This window comes from Lepidochelys kempii, chromosome 1 (assembly GCF_965140285.1).
Source record: "Lepidochelys kempii isolate rLepKem1 chromosome 1, rLepKem1.hap1, whole genome shotgun sequence".
In the NCBI taxonomy this organism is placed as follows: Eukaryota; Metazoa; Chordata; order Testudines; family Cheloniidae; genus Lepidochelys; species Lepidochelys kempii.
This window is the reverse complement of record NC_136380.1, coordinates 295,548,883-295,565,206: the sequence shown is the minus strand read 5'-3', so window position 1 is coordinate 295,565,206 and position 16,324 is coordinate 295,548,883. Positions and strand designations below refer to the sequence as shown.

Below are 16,324 nucleotides of genomic sequence, written 5' to 3'. Positions count from 1 at the left end.
AGTAACGTTAATGGAAGTACATGTTCATGCCACATTCTGATGTCACACATTACGAGTGTGTGTAAAGTAGTGTACAATATATAAACAGCAGCTGGCTCTTTTATTCACTTGATCACCTAGTCCTCGCCAGATTGCTGTTTGCTTGACCAATACATCTGATGAGAGAAACCGTACAGGTGGGATTAGAACATCTCTCATGAAAACTAGTTTTCTATCAGTTTTAGGAATTTGTACAAATCCACTAAGCCCTTGTATAGTTTTTGGTCACTCTATCTATCTGATTTAACTGGAGTATTTATCTTGGTGGCTTACGTAATATTTTTAACTATGTTTTAGGGGTTTTCAGTGGTGTTGTAGCCATGTTGGTCCCAGGATATTAGAGAGACAAGGTGGGTGACACGAAGAAGAGCATCTGTGACGTGAAGAAGAGCTCTGTATAGCCTGAAAGCTTGTCTCTTTCACCAGCAGAAGAGGTTACCTCACCCACCTTGTGTCTCTATGTATTAGGGGAGTGCTTTCCATTTCTTATCTCTGTCAAAATATTCCAAAGCAGATGGCTTGAAAGCAAGTTGTTCTGCCCATTGGTGTTACTGTTTCCTCTCCTCCATCCAACATGTTATCAGACCACATCCTCTTAGTGTCAACAATGGCACTGAAGTTCTTACAGTTCCTTTATGCAACCCTGATACGAAATCCCTGCTAGAAAGGAAATCTGGATGATAGATGCCTAAAAAGTCCTTTGGGTATTTTACCCTATTGTCTTTTCTAAGCAGATTCATGGATACGAATTACAACAGTGTGGTTTTTCCAGCAGGCTTCCTCATGGGCTTGTAAATATTTTCCTTCAATTTCTCAAACCCTCTTCTCTAAAAGCAGAGGGTGAGACTCTGTGCAGCACATTTTAAGGTATGTCTACACAGAGATAAAAAACCCACAGCTGGCCCAGGTCAGCTGATTCTGGCTTGTGGGACTCAGGCTCCAGGCTGAAAAATTGCTGTGTAGACATTTGGGCTCAGGCTGGCTCTGTCTACACCACAATCACAGGGCATGAATGCAGCCCATATAAGCATACCAAAGCTAGTTTTAATCTAGCTAGCTGTGGTACTGGAGCAATGAAGCTGGGACAGCATGCACTTCAGGGCAGGATGTAAAAGCCTGCCTAGAGCCCTGGGGATTTACTTAGGTGGCTAGCCTGCACTGAAGCCCACACTTGGGACCCTGAGTAGGTGGAGGGTCCTAGAGATCGGTCTCCAGCCAGAGCCCTAGTGTCCACACAGCAGTTTTTAGCCTGGCAGCCTGAGCCCCAGTGAGCCCAAGTCAGCTGCCCCATGTCAGCAGTGGCCGTGCTGTTGGTCTTCTATCGCTATGTAGACGCACCCTAGGACTCACGTATGCTAGAAAATTTTGCTGCTTTAACTCTGCTGGTATAGGTAAAGCAGTACAATGCCCCAGCATGGACATAGTTATGTTGGTACAGCTGATTCCTGTTCAGGAACTGAAATAAACTATACTGGGATAAGGAATCCTTATACCGGAATAACTGCATTGACACTAGGGGTTTTACCTGTATAACTGTGTCACCATCATACTCCTAACAGACATAGTTATGCCAGGAAAAACTTTTAAGGGTAGATCAGACCTTGGAGCCACAGCCTAGGGCGATGGGATCTGTGATGTCTTTAAGCCTTGTGATGCTTGTGCCATCCTCCTGATGGGTTGCTCCAGAGACTGACTGAGAGGTCCTTACATAATTTGGCCCTGGGAACCTGACTGTTATGACAGCATCCACTGTCTTGCAATAGGATCTTCAGAAGGGACACTCAGGCTGTTTTATTTTGTTCCAGTACCTGCACTGGGGGAATCCTTCCCCCTTTTTGGGCCCCTTTACACCACTCTGGCCCTCACACCCAGGATGTAGGTATCTGAGCAGGGTTGAGGATCTCATCTGGTTTCTGCTTTCTTTGTGAAACTTTTTTGATTGACTTCTAGTAATTGCTAAACAGAAACCCAAACAAAACTTTTGACCACATTTCAAATAACGCATGTGTATCAACTTGTCTGAACACACCTGCTTTGTTTTGGTTTTCCATGCCCTTGAAACCATGTTACAGCCTGAGAAACTGAATGACTTGCACAGAGAAGCTTTGAACTCTTTAGCTATGTCTGCGTTTGGAAGTGATCACACTATCTAAACTAAGGGTTGATGTTACAGGATTGTAATCTTCTTGTGTCATGGTAAAACCCACAGGCACATGAAAAGAGGGAAGGAGGTGAAGTCCAGGAGGTTCATTTTGCAGAGTTTCCTTATAAAAGTCTCCTCGATGTGATGGAGCTTATGGTTTGCAGAGAGAACTGGGTACTTTAAACCAGTGAGCCTCTCGGAGCTCTTTTTGTCTCTCTGAGGCGATGTTTACACTGCAATCATACCCACATGCAGACTCATCTGTAGATCATGTACCCGAGCTACTTTAATCTAGCTAGCTTGGATACTGGTACAGTGAAGCCACAGCAGCATGGGCTTCAGTGCAGTCTAGCCACCTGAGTAAATACCCAAGACTCCAGGCAGGTTTTTACATCCTGCCCTGAAGCTTGTGCTGTCACAGCTCTACTTTGCAGTCCCCGAAGTAGCTAGATTAAAGCAAGCTTGGGTATGTGTATATGGGCGGCATTCACACCCCATGACTGCAGTGTATACATAGCCTAAAGTATCCTCTTATCATCACCACCATAGTATCAGAGGGCCTCACAATCTTGGACATATTTATCCTCCAACACCCCTGCGAGGTAGGAAAGCACTATTATCCTATATACTGTTATTATTACTAATATAGTATTATCTTATTAACTATTATTTATCCGCCTATTAAATCAATAGATTAAAAACCCATAGGCTTCTAATTTCAATTTATATTTCAATGGAAATACCGGCACAGATACTAAAGGAACCAGAGAAACCGAAGTTAGAGCTGGTCTCCTTCATTCCCCTCTCATTTCCCTCACCCCCTTCACATTCCATGCTGTATTCTGATACTTCATGTCCTGGGGAGGGGGATAGAGGCTGTTTCAGCAGCTAGTGTCCTTCTTTAGGCAGGCTTGCTGACTGTGTTGCTTGCGTCACATGCTGCTCAGTTCTTGAACACTCAAGTGAGCTTAGAGTGTTGTGTACAATTTGGATGCAAATGAAAATCCACAGGGACAAACAAAGAGGACTCTGCCTTCCGTGCTTGCCACCCGCCACAAGGGAACTCTCAGAAAATAGAGGCTAAATTTAGTGATGACAGATCTGCCAGGAGGCCTTTTTGAAAGCTTTAAAACAGAGAGGATCTAATAAAGCTGGATGGAGAGAAATAGTTCTTTCTGTATGAGGAAAGCTTGAAACTGTTTGGTTTGGAGAGGAGGTGAATAAGTAGGGGCCTGATATATGAATCCAAAATAATGAATAGTTGAAGGAGAGCAAACTGGGTCCTCCTGTGTTTGCTTTTTGCATAATACAAGAAGGAGGGGACATTGTAAAGAAAAGCAACAAATGTAATGATAAAAGGAAATACTTTGTACATAATGCACAATCAATTTCTGGAACTCATTGCCATTGGGTACCATTGAGGCCAACAGCTTAGCAGGATTCAAAAAAGTATTAGACATCTATGTGGATAATAAGAACAGCCAAAGTTCAATAGATACATACATAAATAACCCCTCATGTCAGGGCATCAGCCAACCGCTGACTGATGGGGGGAGGGTTAGGAAGAAAAGTCTGCTGTGGGCAAGTTACTTCATAATTGTCCATTATGTGATTTCTTACTCCACCTTCTGAAGTAGTTGGTACTAACAAGTGTCCGAGACAGGAGACTGGACCAGGTGGGCCATTGCTCTGATATAGTTTGACTAGTCCTATGTTAATGCTTGGCTAATTATGCACCTTAGAGCTAAACTGTGTCTTATATGATGTTGGGAATGATGATGTGGTGCAATGTTCCAGCAAAGCCTCTGGAGAGCACTGGGCTTGATTCTTCACTGCCTTGTAATTTTGGATATTGGCTGGGTCAGGTTTCCATTCCACAGAGTCCACTGCAACAAAGCAAAGCCACTTTCTGATCTGAGACATAACGATGACCTGTTTAAAAGAGGGATGGTGTCAGAGCTGTATTCTCCAAGACAGCCTGTCTGCATCATTTAGCACTATAAAAACCAGTGGTGTCCCTTTGCAGACTGCCATTGTAATGAAGGCTGGGGCAGAAGTTATGGACATTGACATTGTGACCCAGATTATAATTCTGTGATAGGTTAATTTACTATTTTATCTTAACTTTATTTTATAGGTTTACTACATTCAGACCCCTCTTGCTTTAGTTGCATATTTGTGCTTATGAATCTTAGATGTTGTGTATTGTTTGCACAGATTGCTAGGTTTATAGGGCTGATCCGATTCCCACTGAAGATGACAGAGGTCGGTCTTGTGATATTTTTAATTGAATCTGGATCAGGCCCATAATAGTTCATCACTCTGTTCATTTGGGTTTAAAATGTGGGTTGTGGATTTAATCCTGGTGAATTTTGCAAAGTCCAAACACAAACATGAGGAAACATTTCTTTTTTCCCTTATGCGATAAGAGAATTATTGCACAGCAGGTACACCCCTTAAAATATGCACTGGGAATCACGTTGAACATCGGGGAGCAGAGGGGGACTACAATCGCTCACTCTTTTCCTTATATCTCTTTGGAAAACAATCAAGGATATGCAATGCGTGTATGTTTTAAAAGCATTGTGGTAGTGAATTTTAAGTGCACAAAAATTCAAAGCCATTGTAACTTGGCCACATTGTACCATATATTTCTGCTTAGAAGTGGTGGCTTTTATTAAATTTAATTACTTTTCCATGCTATGGTTTTAAATCAAGAGCAACTTCAAAACAAAGGTGGTTTATATTAATATAACAGTTCTCCCCTGTGGCTTGGATAGTAAAGGTGTAGCTATTAAATGAGGGTGGTTTTTATTAAACAATATGTGAAGAGCAACTACTCCAGGAGAACAGTTAGTTACTGAAGGTGGCTTCTAGAGAGATGCTTTTTGGATTAACTTTAGAAGAAATATCTGAGTCCATAACAAATGTGGTGGTGGTCCACTCCTTTCCAGTGTGATTTAAGGCATACATTTTAACAAGATGGATAGTAAAAGAAACTACACAAGTGGGTTGAATTACAATTGCTGTGGGAACCATAATTTTTAATTTCCTGACTTCTGTGGGTCTGGATTCTCAGCCATAATGCTGCTTTGTGTTTATTTTATTTTGCACTGATGTATCAAATAGATGATAGACTAAAAACGGGTTATGTGGCTTTGGTCGAGTAAAGTGAAAAACTATGCTCTTTTTCATAAGTATGGGCATATGGCATCAGTATTGCTTCTTCATGTATAGTCAACTTGTTAAAACAGTTTGGGCCAGCCCCTCAGCTAAATGGATCTGGCTCCATTGGCTTCAGTGGTACGAGGCTAGTTTTCAGCAGTTGAGGCTCTGTCCCTTTAGAGGAGGTCTGGGATTGGTGAGCAAAGCAGAGTCTTGTTGAATCAGTTCTAATGAACTAAAATCCTTCTATTTTTAATCTGAAAGAACAGTTGGAATGACATGTTCATTGCTATCATGGTCTCTTCCCCTCCGCCCCCCTTTACTCCAGCTCCTAATATCTGTCCTGCATGCAGCTCCTGTACGTAGAGGGAATCAGAATGTAAAGAAGCACAGAGAGTTTTAGGTGCAAGTGTATTTATATTAAGTGTAGTTTAAAAATTAGATTAAGTAAATTATTTTCCTTTTAAATTATGTGAAACTTGGTGATGACAACACAAAACAGAAAAAGCACAGGCTTTTTATGATGTAATTTAATATAGCTAGTTGTCACTTAAGAAATACAGATCTGATTGATACATCATTTTTAATGTTCTGACTTCAATTCACATAGCAGTAAAATGTGAATGCACATATTTAATCTTGTTAGTGGCATTTTCAATGCTTTTCTATTTTAAGTAACATGCTTTAAAAGTTCTGCTCCCTTAGTTCACACTGTTATTGTCTGCTCCAGTTGTTGATTTAGTAGCTTTTCTGTTGTAGTCTGGGAATGAGTTCCTTTGGACTTTCACATTATCTTACTGTAATATACATTATTTATACTGGAGGTTTATGACTTTAACTCAGAGGAATTCACTGGACATTGCATTTACAAGATATAAAAATGCTGTTGTCAGTTATGGAAATTAAGAGTAAAATAGCGTTAATTCTTAAGATACTTAAGCTATATACCTTATTTATTTTTGATACATGATTAGTTCTAAATACTTTTGTTTATATTCATTAATTCTGAATTATTTAGTTATTACATGAGAAAATACATCACTTTAGAATTGAATTGGAATGCTGACTCCATCCAGCTAAATAAAGCATAAATAAATAAATAAACAAACTAAAATAGCACTAAGTGCTCTCCAGGGATCTGATAAGTGGTTAAGTAAAAATATCCATGTTTAATATCCTTTCAACCCCCAATTGCCTTAATTTTTTTTGGTTTTGTTTTTAAAAATAAAATCTAGAGAAAGGAATAGAAATGGGGCCAGTATCTGAAATGACTAGCTAGACATGCAGATCTGACTAATATGAAAACCAAAAAGAGACCAAGGCTCTAAGGACCAATTTTTCAAAAAAACTAAAGCACACTTGATATTCCACCCACATGGTGGGTGAGGTAATACCTTTTATTGTACCAACTTTTGTTGGTGAAAGAGACAAGCTTTTGAACTTCTATATAGCGCTTCCTCAGGTCACATCTGTGTAAACTCAAAAGCTTGTCTCTTTCACCAACAGAGGTTGGTCCAGTAAAAGATATTACCTCACCCACCTAGTCTTTTTCTAATATCCTGAGACCAACATGTCTACAGCAACACTGCGAACAACAATTTGATATGCCAAACATTTTTTAGATTAAAATACAAGCAGGAAAAAAAATCTCCCTACCCTCTTTCACCAAGAAAATACTATTAAATACTATTAAGGCAATACAGAGCTTTTTTTAGAGATCCTAAAGAAGCAAAAAACTAAATACTTCCCTCGCAGACAATGTAGTAGCAGTAGAATCACTCTATGGAAACTACTGCTGCCTTGTGTCTGCAGTATTTATGTGGGTGCTGTGCTTCCTACATAGGGGAAATGCCTGGTGCATGTCCTTATTTGTAAATCAGCTGATCCTGCTCTATTCCTCCCTGTACCCATTCCCCAAATGTCCCCTTCTTCTGTAATCTTTCCTTTTCTGCAGGAATGTGTTCATTTTGGAGCCTATTAAATGATAGCATTTTTCTTCTGACACATCATATCCTTTAAAAATTCATTTTTTCATACCACTTATAGCATCCTGTATTACTTAAGGCCTCTAAACCAGAATGTAGATACTGTATAGTATAAAGTGCGAATACTGCAGTTTTAGCAAAATGTCAAATACCCTAAAAAGGAAAGAGTTTTAGTTGGACGGCATATAATCAGTCAAAAATGGTGTCTCTGGAGTCCCAAAAAATGATGCTGGAATCTGTGGTTATCACAGATTTTTTTGAAAACCAGTGATTTGAAAGCCATTTATAATGAAAATACATGTCTGTTTCTGGAGACTTAATTAGAGGTGTAAAAATACTCTAATAATTTCTGTAACTCAGGGAATCTGTCCCTACATGGCAATCTTTATAGGAAGCAGCTGTGCTGTGTGAGGCCTTTAGGCTGCTGCTTACATGTTTGAAAATGCCCACGTTTTTGGCATATTTTTCACTTTACAATAGTTGGGGCCTTGAAGAAGAGGGACTATTGTTCCATCTCTTCAGCTTTATTTTTGAATATTTCCTCAGAAAAGTCTGGAATGAATTGGGAAAGAGTAAAACAAATCTATTGGCTAGCCAGGAAATCTGTAAATGGTTAACTCCCCATTGTGCTGTTGAAGACTAGTGTAGACAAGAAAAGGATTTTGCCATTAAAAATAGGGAGTGTCTGAATGTTTTATATACACTGAAACTTAACCCCCCCCCCGACAATTAGAAAATTACTTATTCATAGATATGAAACAAAAGTTGCCTGAGGTGACTCCACCTTTTGTTCTGGGAGAATATTTAGTTAAAGCATGCTTGGCACAGAAACACCAACATCATATGATACAGCATGCCAAACGTCCTTTAAATACTCCCCCTCCCCCACCAGTGTATAACGTGTACAGATAACGTGACTAATTATCCCGGCCCACCTTGATTATCACTACAAAAGGTTTTTTTCCCCCCGCCTGCTTTCCTGCTGGTAATAGCTCACCTTACCTGATCACTCTTGTTACAGTGTGTATGGTAACACCCATTGTTTTATTTTCTCTGTGTATATAAAATCTCCCCACTGTATTTTCCACTGCATGCATCCGATGAAGTGAGCTGTAGCTCACGAAAGCTTATGCTCAAATAAATTTGTTAGTCTGTAAGGTGCCACAAGTCCTCCTTTTCTTTTTGTGGTTACAGACTAACACGGCCGCTACTCTGAAAACTAAAGGCCTGGAGACCAATAAATGTCTTTGGTTGAGTTTCAGTTGATAAGAAGAAGGAGGGAGACTGCACTCCATAATATATTAACCCCCAAAGTTGTGGAGAAGTACATAAGTTATTTCACCCTCCATTTCTTTCTGGATTGAATCTCTCCTGATGCTACTCTCCATCAGAGCATCAACAGGTTCCCTCTAGAAGTGTGGCAGAACCATACCATCCTCTTTCCCCAATGGACAAGCATCTACCCCTCCTCCGTGGTACAGATCTTGTTGATTTGGGAGAATTTGGGGATGATTTTTGGAATTCTGTGGAAGGACACTGTAAGTTTTGGGAGCATTATGTTGAACTTGTTTCTCCAGTCAACCCTTCCCACCTGTCTGCAGTACCTTGCTAGATTGCCACTTCATTGCAACCCGGATTCCCAATGGAACCCTAGTTCTGAGAAAACTGCGTGGGTGGGTTGGTCAGGTGCTAATTTGTGGTTTGTACGCTTCAGTGCAACACTGCTGGCTAATCAGGTTACCATTACTCAAGATTACTCATGGAGGAGGCCCACTCCTCCCCCCTGGCTTGTCTTGTGTTGCTGAGACCTGTCTGGATGATTCAACTGGCCTTTTATGGGCTAAATTCTCCCTAGTCAGGTTCTTGGTTCAGCATCCTTGAAGATCTCCATGTCCAGAACTTCTCTGATTTGAAACATGCCTGGTTGGGCCTAAATTAAAAGAGTTTTGTTGAGATGCTTTGCTGTCTCACTAATAAGAAATGAAATTTAGTGAGGCACACATGTTCTCTGAATGTCAAATATACTCTACAACTTGCAAATACTAATCAAGTCAATCCAAATAATGCCAACATAGAAAGTTCCCTAAAAAGATGACTTTATGCATTCAAAGCTATTGATTGGGTGAAATTATGCCATGATTTACAGCTCAGGTATTGATGTTAACAGGGTTACACAAGGAAGTTGCAGCACCAGTTAAGTATTTACTATACCCCTTTCATGCAGTGGGGACTGCTAATACTTTTTGTCAAAGAGGCAATAACATTACCTGTGTTGAATGAGCAAGTTGGAGTTCTACTCTCTATTTCTTTTAAAGAGTCAAATGGGCCAGAATGAGAGAGAGTGAGCACAACCCTGAGAATGACTGACTGTATAGCCTGGTGAGTAGGGCACTCACTCAGAATGTGAGGGATCCAGTCCCCCTGCTCCAATGACTCTAATTATTTATTTACAGTCCAACAGCTTCAACAGGAGAGATTGAGTGAGGCCCCTCCCCACCACATGACTTTAGCCGAATGGCTAAAACACTCATTCTGATTGGTGGCACACCCTAGGTTAGTACCCTAACCAATCCTCCTCCTCACCTGTCCCAGGCTGTTTTGTGTGAACTCACCTGAGGAGCTTGATCCAGTAGGCTGCTTCTCAGCACATCTACCGATCAGGTCCCACACACAACTTAGGTGGCCAAAAGTCTATCTTCTCTTGGTTTGTGAATCTCTTGGGCTTAGGCAGGGAGTAGGTGCCTAGAGGGAGGCAGCAGTGCACATGTTCAGACAGAAGCAGGCACGTAGGTAACTTTTACTGCAAAACCTGAGGTGTTGAGTGAGTTTAGGTGCCTACAGGATTCAACAGGCGTTTTGTCCATTGCAGTGGAGCCTTAAAAAGGGACTTTTGCATGTAACTCTTGTTAGGTCCATAGCTGTCCGTGTATTCCCCTCCTGCTTGCTGCTGTATAAAGCTGCTCTTTCTTCTTATATAATTGCTTATGTCTTTAACTTGCAAACAGAAGAGGGGCAAGAGTGCTGACTTTTGTGAATATTTGTTTTGGCAGCATTGGGAATGTTGGTGCAGTCCAGACAGCAGAGTGAGCAGGCATGTAGAAGAGTTATTGAGTAAGCAAATCAGCGGTGTGGCTCTCTATATGGTTTAGGTAGCTGAATTTTAAATCAGCTACCATAAGTTCTACAGCAGACACGGCTTACTGAACTGAGCAATAAAACAATTAAAATGTGTAAAAGTCAGCTTGGGATAATAGCCTTTTTATTTATCTGTCTCCCTGTGATTAATGGGAAATGAACTATAAAATTTTCCTTAATCTTCAGCCTGTTCTGCCTTTTTCTCTATATTCTCAGAAGACTTGTTCTAGGCATACAAGTCTATAGGGAGAAGTTACTTTTCATTTTCAGTATTAGCTGAAGACCAAGATTTCAGGAGAGGGGACCACAGAACATTAAAATCCCATTCACAATAAGCACTTGAGGGTGGGCATTTGTGATAGTCCATGTACAGCAAGCCAGCTCAATGAATATACTTAGTGCTGGCCATCTGGCTATACCCTCTCCAGAGCTTTTCCACATTGGGACAATCGGTAATCGTTTTTCTGCTCTGGTGCCAGGGCTACCAGCAATGGAAGTTGTAGTGCAGATGGTATTATCTATCACTGTTGCTTAACACTGATCTTAGGCACCCCTACATCTGCTGTATTCAATAGAGTGATGAAAATGCCAGCAGTACCAGTGGAGATGCACTGTTGGTTGCTATTGTGAGAAATATTGTTAGGAATGATTTCCTAGTGTAGGCAAGACTAAAGAGGGTTTTTTTTGTTTGTTTCCTTTTAAGGCACTTGGAATTCTCCACCTCCAGAGATCCTGGCAGAATCCACTTTGCTGAAATAGAGGAAACTAAGGACAATCATTGAAGAGGCCAGTATTCTCTTACCAGTGGGGATTATCTGTGGTGATTCTTGCTGTTTATTACAGTGCTGTATTGTGCAGCCCACCTTTGAACATTGTTCAGTGACATAGTGCTTGATGCCTGGCTATGAGGCTTAGCAAATACTAAAACTGTGGGAAATTTTAGAGGAGGCTGATGTATTTAACGTAAACGTGTCTATTTTTAATTTTCTGGAGTAATCTCACTTCTGCTGCTGCTTAGTTTGAATAGATTGTGACCTAAGTCTCTACAGTTTCCTTTCTGGTTTTCATACAGTACAACAAGATCCCTTTTTGTTACCCCATTTACCTTCCCCAACAGCGGCCTCTTCTCCAAACTGCAGTAGTGTAAATTCTCCAACTTCTCATCCTAGCTAAGCTCTTTGATCAGTTGAGTGTTTCTCTGGACACTGTCCAGTTTTTTTCTAGTCTTTCCCCTTAAAGCAGCCTCACAGAAAAACTTAAATGTGTATGATAATCAAGGTGGGCCATTTCCAGCACAAATCCAGAGTTTAACAAGAACGTTGGGGGAGGGGGGGGAGGTAGGAAAAAACAAGGGGAAATAGGCTACCTTGCATAGAAACCATTTTGCTGAAGTATCTTTTTTTCTTATGTTTCTTCATGTCATTAAGGCCAGTCTATGAAAACTGGATATTTGTATGTCGGAAGCTTAGCTACTCCTGCTACTTTCACTGTTGTCAATGGGAGGCTTTTTACTGCCTTCAGCGAGCATTGAATTGGGCCCTTAAAGCAAGAGCCTGTGTTTGTTAAACCATGATGCTCCTCACACCAGATCATTGTGGTAAAGTGCAGCACTAATAGCTAAAGAAAATAAGGCTAGTATATGTACCTTTTAATATTTGCCTTTGTCTGTGTCCCTCTGTGACTTGGGTTCTGGAAACTGTTATCCTGCATATGCTTTAACTCCGATTAATATTCTCCTCTCAGTCCTAGTTATGAGATTATATTGGTTGCCAAAGCATGACTTCAGTATAGGGACTTCCAGCTCTTGGGAGGCTGGGCTGTTTGCCTGATTGTTTGGTAAAGTTTTAGTTTTATATTTCACTACTAAATCTTATTGATCACAGATTTTTTCCCTCTGCCAGTATGAACTGATAACTGCAAGTGTCAACAGCACAACATACCCCCCCCGCATCAACTATGTTAGTACAGTGACGTAATCCAGAAAATTTGCTAAAGTTCAAATCCCCAATTACATTTTCTACTGAATTTGCTGGCAAATACTCATTGCCAATGGTTGCATTCCAAAATGCTTGCTTTCCACAACAGTTACTTTATCTGTTTTCCAGGGTACAGCTTCCAGGAAGAAAAACAGGAACATGAGAGGCCCAACAGAGCCAAATTCTGCCTCCTGCTACACCCTTACCATCCCACTGATGTCATTAGATGGACAGTTAATTTATTTAAGTGTGGACGAGGTGTTGCATTACTGCACTCTGATCAGCCTCCGGAAACATCCCATAATCCCCTTAAGTCAAGTGGCCACTCTTGTCATTGTTTTTGAATCGCTGCAGGAATGCGGATATGCCCTTTGAAAACTCCGTTTCTGACAGCTGGCTGCTTCTCTGCTCTGAGACAAAGAAACCATTAGTGTGGAATGCTGTGTGTGAGAGAGAGAGAGATGAGGGAGAGGGGGGTCTGCTGCTGTCTGAACTTACAAGACAGCATGCTGACATGCTCTCAGCCCCCCAAAACCCACTTTCTCTCCCCCCACATACACACAACACACTCCTTATCACACTCCACCCCACCCCACCCCACCCATTTGAAAAGCACGTTGCAGTCACTTGTGGGCAGCTATCCCCGCATGCAATGCACCACTCCCAATGCCGCTGCAAGTGCCGCAAATGTGGCCGCATCAGTGCGCTTGAAGCTGTCAGTGTGGACAGACTGCAGCGCTTTCCCTACTGCGCTCTCTGAAGGCTGGTTTAACTCAAAGCGCTCTACGTCTGCAAGTGTAGCCATGCCCTCAGGCTGCACTGAGCAACATCTTTGCACTCTGAGTTGGCTGGCCAGGACAGAGTTTGGTCCTAAATGTCTAGATGGGGTTAATCTGACTAGATTTTCTATCACATTTCAATAATGAGAATGTAGAGGCCCAAAAACCTGGTGTAATCTCTGAGGTGGTTTTTTTTTGTTTTTGTTTTATGACCGTAGTTAAATATTTGTCCTTGAATGCATTGCTTAGAAGGGGCAACCACAGCCAATCCATGTTTCTGAAGTTGGACATCATCCATAAGTTTAAAGATTCTTTACCTCACTTAGCTTTACACAACATATAATTTATAGAATTGGATCTGATAGCTTAGTTGACTGGCATTTAAAAATCTCTTTATTCACAATACTCAAACCAGAACAGTGTTATCTGTATTGTTTAGAATAGTCTGGGTAACAATGCCTCCAGTTTTCAGAGTAGCAGCTGTGTTAGGTGAATAGTTCTCCTTCAGAGTGCTGGGAAAATCATCTCAAAGGAATGCAGATATTGACTAACTCATAGTTTTGGATAGTAATGGTTAAAAGTAGTGGAAAAGTACATAATTGCTTGCAGCCCTAAATCACCACAAAAATTACCATCCTGCAGAAAAAAATTCTGCCCTTAGGCTACAGCTAATGCAGCTTCAAAAATGGTCATAAAAACTTACTGGCCCAGACATAACAGCTGCTTGTCTATCTTTCCAATGATGATGAAAAAATTAAGGCCAGATCCTCATTTGGTGTCAATTGGCATAGCTCTCTTGGCTCCAATGAAGCTATTTGCTGAGTTACACCAGCTAAAGAGCTGACCCTGATTATATTTAATTCTCTCATCAATAATATTTACTTGTCAAGGCTATAGAATTTTGCAAGTCTGAGCTAATGGTTGCAGTTGGTGGACAAAGTATAGATGGAAAATATACTTTTCCAGGGTTAGGTATCTGAATTCAGTAAATGCTGACATCAATTTGTACACAATAAACAAAAAACAAGCACTTTTCACCCAGCTATTTTGCATGTGTTTGTTTATATAGCAATCAGTAGATGTCATGGTTGAGGATCAGGAAGGAAACAAGATTCTGTGCAGGGAACAACTGTCCTTATTAGATCATAGAGGGAAGAGTGAGAGATTTTAGATATCAGGAGAGTGCTATAAAGTTCAGTGGCTTTTGTTCTTGGATAAATGTTGGGGCTTGTGTCTACACATGGAAATTTACCAAAATACCTATTCTGGAATAATTATTTTGGGAAATTTCCAAGTATAGACCAGACCTTAGGTAGGAAAAAGCCCTTCATGACATTTTGGAACAGAAAAGGTTCTCACTTTGGAAGCCCTTGCTTGTATTCCATGACTTAACCAGTGCAGTGCTAGTCTTACAAGATCACATAGCTGTCTCTTTTTATGAACCATGACTTTAGGAGGATGCCTAACTGATAAATCACAGCTTTGGGAAGCAATGCTGTGGAGCTCTGTGGTGACACAGCAGTGATGGGAGGAAGGATGGTCTTGTGATTAAGACATAGGGCAGTGAGTCAAGAGTCCATGATTCTGATCCTGGCTGTGCCCTGGGCCTGCTGGGTGGCTCTTGGTTGGGGATGTAACCTGTCTGTGCTTCAGCCAGCTCTACAGCTGGGCACATTTGTTTTGGCTGAAAAATGCAAGTTCACTTCAATTGAAATATTTCACGAAGTCGTGTCATGACTTTTACATAAAAGCAGAAGAGCTTCTGAGAGACCCTGCCTCACAATAGCCAATAGCTCAGTGGTTAGGAAAATTACTAAGGGAGAGCTGGGTTCAAGTCCTTGCTCTAGAATGGGGATTCAGACCTGGGTCTCCGAAATGAGTTCCCCGGCTATTGGTTGTAAGGCAGGTGGTGCTGCTGCCACCACAACCACCTTCTCCTCCTCCTCAATTTTTGTGAACCTAGCTCTTAATTTCCTTTCCTTTTATTAAAAATACCTGAAACAAAACATTTTGTTCAACCCAAAACTATATTTTCCCTACTTTTAAATTTGCAAAAAATTCTAAAAAGTTTCAGTTGGGGTTGAACCCAATTTTTTTTTACCAGTTTTTCAGAACTGCCAGCAAGCCACACTATCAGTTATTCGCCCAGCTCTAGTTAGCTCCTCAGTGCAATGGGGATAATAATACTTCTCTCTGTCTTAGGGGTGCTGTGAGGCTAAATTCACTGATGTTTGTAAATTCTTCTGAGATCCTTACATGGCAGGTACTTAGTAAGTGAATGTAATTAACTTAACATGTTAATAATGCAGAATAAAATATCCTTTAAATTTCTTCTCTCTCAGAAGTCTTCAAAGTTGCACGCTGTGAGGAATGCCAGAAAGGGGCAAACCCTTACAAACAATAAAGTTCAGAGAAACTAGCTACAGAAAAACACATACAAGAGTAGCCCTGATTAGAACTGTGATTATGTCTGTCCTAAATGCTGACTGGTTTGTGCTTTTTAGACTAAAACGTAGGGCAATAATGAGACTGTACACAGCCCTGAAGACAAATACAAAGAGAGCCTAAAGCCAAGGGACGATTTGTGGGTACTGGGACAGGCAGGTCTAGGCCTGCCCAAAACTAAAGACCTGCCCTCTCAACTAAGGGGTGCGTGTGTATGTGCGCACGTTGCTGTGCACATAGAGGTGGGTGTGTACAGTTACTCAGGGCCTGCTGCTACATAGCTGCCATTTGGACTATTATTATGTTTTGTTCAGACTTGCTGACTTAACTGGTTCATGGTTATTACATTTTTTGATTGTCCACCTACATGTGTGTCTTGCTTTGATTTTCTTGCATTTTGGGATTGCTGTTCTTGGGTGCATCAGAGCATAACAGGGGAACCACTAGGCCCAGGCCACCAGTGAGGACATGGGACAACAAAGGAGAAAACATGAATGGGAATGAGATCAAAGGTTAAAAATCAAGGAACCAGAGAACCCCCAACAGCACCCATAGCTTCTGAAAGGCATCTAAGGAGTCAGTGGACGCTGCCCAGATAGGGTTGCCAACCCTTCAAGATTATCCTGGAGTCTCCAGGAATTAAAGATTAATCTCTAA

At 41.1% G+C, this 16,324-nt stretch overlaps 2 long non-coding RNA genes across 2 annotated transcripts in view; both read left to right on the top strand.

Moving 5' to 3' along the window:
• The window catches only part of LOC140905188 (uncharacterized), a 94,416-nt gene extending 83,162 nt beyond the window's left edge, over positions 1-11,254 (top strand). Inside the window, exon 3 of the long non-coding RNA XR_012156785.1 lies at positions 11,171-11,254. This is a non-coding gene — a long non-coding RNA (uncharacterized LOC140905188). The remainder of the gene's footprint in view (positions 1-11,170) is intronic.
• A 973-nt stretch (positions 11,255-12,227) lies between these two features.
• Positions 12,228-16,324, top strand: part of LOC140905183 (uncharacterized) — a 111,528-nt gene continuing 107,431 nt past the window's right edge. The window contains exon 1 of the long non-coding RNA XR_012156782.2: positions 12,228-15,485. This is a non-coding gene — a long non-coding RNA (uncharacterized LOC140905183). The remainder of the gene's footprint in view (positions 15,486-16,324) is intronic.